This window comes from Pygoscelis adeliae, unplaced genomic scaffold, assembly GCF_000699105.1.
Source record: "Pygoscelis adeliae isolate BGI_AS28 unplaced genomic scaffold, ASM69910v1 Scaffold244, whole genome shotgun sequence".
In the NCBI taxonomy this organism is placed as follows: domain Eukaryota; kingdom Metazoa; phylum Chordata; class Aves; order Sphenisciformes; family Spheniscidae; genus Pygoscelis; species Pygoscelis adeliae.
The window spans coordinates 77,815-81,178 of NW_008824648.1; positions in this window are offsets into that span (position 1 = coordinate 77,815).

A 3,364-nucleotide genomic window follows, 5' to 3' on the forward strand; every position below is an offset into this window, starting at 1 on the left:
CCCCGGGCAGCTGCCTGCACTCGGGCTCGGAGGCATGGCAATCGGTGTGCCGGGCATCGCGGACACACCGGGAAGAAGCTGGGTTTTGGCCTAAAACGTGATCCCGGTCAGCATTTCCACAGCATCCTCTTTGCTGTCTCAATGTAAAAGCAGGAGTAAAAAGTGGGAGTAAACTTCTAGTGTTGGTTTTGGAAACCCGGGGTGGGACTCTTCTGCTTTTGCAGGATTTCTGTAAGCCCTGCGGTGCTTGCTGGCCCTGAGGCAAACCTGAGAAAAGCCGGGATTATACCAGGCAAAACTGGAAATAATAATAGCTAGGGGTTGCCAGCATTCCCCCCTTTCTGGCCAGCAGCAAGTAGTCCCAGGCCCTGCTGGAGGCCTGTGACTGTACCCCTGGGGGGGAGGATCAGGTGATGGCTAAATTCGGGGATGACAGGCTTCTGTCTTGGTGATGAGATGATAAATGAATGTGTAGCCTGAGCCTGGTCCTTCCTCAGGTCTGAATACCCAAGTTGGAAGAGGTACTTCTCCACGGGTACTGATGGTAGCTGTTTTTCTGACGTTACCCAACATGACTCTTGCACCTGTAGGACCACAGAGGCAAGGGTGTTTTCTCTGGACTATATTGTTCATACAGGTGATTTTGCCAGGCCAGCTGGGCTGTGCAGAGATGTCCCCTACATGTCACCTACCTGATGATGGCACTGAGTAGCTGCTTGAACAACAGTGAGGCAAGACCTAATTTGTCACAGGGCACTAAGAGAGCAGCAGCTGGTAATTTGGTTGGTAGGTTGGAGGTCTGGGCTGGATCCTTAGCGTTAATTTGGTATTATTAGTGCCTGTTGGTTTTTATTACTCCCTAGCAAAATGAGAGTGGTGGAATGGAGTCAATGGGGTGGGTGGATGGATGGAAAGCATCTGCAGAGTTCTCCTGCAGCTGGAATGTGGAGGGACGAGACCTCAGAGAAAGGTCACACGCCAGGGCTGGGCATCCAGTCACACCCCTGGGACCGTACAGCAGATATCCCTGCCCATGCACAAGCAGCATGGCTTGCGGTGCAGAGCTGCTGCTTCCGGGGAGCGTGCAGGTTTTTCCACAGCGCATCTCTCACTGCCTGTGGCACAGCACCGCTTCACGTCGCATCACATTCTCCAGGGCCCAGGTATGTTGCAGATCTGCTTTCTTGCTGGCTAGGGCACAGAGCAGGTGGTGAGAGGGGGGACCTTGAGCTTCTGTGTTGAAAGACTAAGTCACCCACCTAGCCCAGAGGCCAGGTCATGTCTGTGTCACCTGATTTTGAACAGCCTAACACAAGGCAGAACAGAGAACGCCCTATAATTAAAGAAATGCATGTAGGGCTTTGCGAGCAGGCTGGGGTGACTCATTCATTTATGCAGGTCTGTAAAGGTCCTTTTCAGCCAGTAAACTTTAACTGTGCTGTTAGTGCACGCTTCAGTTTTGGAGGGGAATCTAGGTGGGGCTTGAGTTGTCTATCTGGCTCGCAAAATGGTACAAGCACTTCCTTGCTAGAAGGCAGGATATGTATTTGCATAGGAAACTGCCTCTTTTTACGCTAGATGGTGCGGGGAGATGCGATGCCCATGCCCCCATGCAGCGGGACACAAGGGAGCAATGACTGTGCAGAAACGGGGGACAGGATGGAGCGAAGGCCCCATAGCTCTCGCCTGTTCGGACACTGTCATCCTTGATAAGTCCACCTCTGCCACACCTCTCACAGTTCTGAGGCCTAAACTTATGTCAAGGGCCTAAAGACTCAGGCTCTGAAACACATTTGAACGCACTGAGAGAGAAAACCTAAGGCGGGGAAGTGAAAGGAGGATCTCGCCTGCATAAAGTAACACCAACTTGTGATACTGAGCACTTAGTTTAGTGATTTAGCAGTTATGGCTCCTCATTGTTAAAATAAGAGGGAAGGGGAGAAGACGGCGCATTTGAGTAAAAGATAAGACCCAACCAAGGGCTTATCTACCGAGACCATGCGGCAACAAAAGCACAAAAGGACTGGAGGAGGCTCCTTGGAGCTCCCTCTCAGCTGGACTGAGATCCCCGAACTGTCTGTGACCACTGGCTTGATCCTTATCGACAGGTCGTATTACCCTCCCTGTGTATGTAGTTGTGTCCTGGTACTATTTCATGAACCTGTATGCTTGCTTAAAGATTCTGGCTGTCATAATAAACTGTCACCATATAGTACCTGCCTGACTGTGGAGTCTGAGTAGTGGTCGGTTTCCCCCCCCTTCTTTTGGTATTATACAGTGCATGACAGGATATACGTCAGCTCAGGGAGACTACGACCCAAACCTTAAGACCTCATAAAACAGCATGCTATGTGTTGCCCTCTATGGTGTTTGATGTAAAATCCTGTGGAGCACCAGTATTTGCTGGCTAAGGAGCGACACATGTCTGATAGCACCTTTCAGCAGTTACCTCACATATTTATTCCTTCCAGTGCTTTGGGCCTTATTCACCAACCTTTCATTCTTGTGAAAACCAGCCAACAGACTTTCTCTTCTCCATTCTCTTTTTTCCCCCCGGGTGTTGAGGTCCATTTTTCAGCGGGCCTAGAAGAAACCTGTCGGAGATACCCCGGGAGAACTCTTTCTAAAACCAGAAACCACCATCACAGTGGGATTCAGCGTGTTAGGATAAGACAAAGGAGCACAGCCCCAGAAGTTTTCCTGTCAATTGATTCCTTAAAATATGATGCAGATCAGAGTATGACCACTCATTCACCGCACAGAGAGGTTCCCCAAGCAGAAGGACTGTCAGCAGAACTGCTCACACTCAGCCACAGATAAACAAACCAAAAAAAAGCATACGTGTTCACTGCATTTACAGTAGAGAAACTCCAGCTTTGCTGCTCCTTTTTTCAATGGCTTGTTTCTAAGAGTCAGTTCTGATAGAATCATAGAGTCATTAAGGTTGAAAAAGACCTCCAATATCATCAAGTCCAACCGTCAACCCAACACCATCATGCCCACTAAACCATGTCCCTAAGCGCCTCACCTACACGTCTTTTAAATACTTCCAGGGATGGTGACTCAACCACTTCCCTGGGCAGCCTGTTCCAATGTTTAACCACTCTTTCAGTAAAGACATTTTTCCTCACGTCCAATCTAAACCTCCCCTGGCACAACTTGAGGCCATTTCCTCTCGTCCTTTCGCCAGTTACTTGGGAGAAGAGACCGACACCCCCCTCGCTACAACCTCCTTTCAGGTAGTTGTAGAGAGCGATGAGGTCTCCCCTCAGCCTCCTTTTCTCCAGGCTAAACAACCCCAGCTCCCTCAGCCGCTCCTCATAAGACTTGTTCTCCAGACCCTTCACCAGCTTTGTTGCCCTCC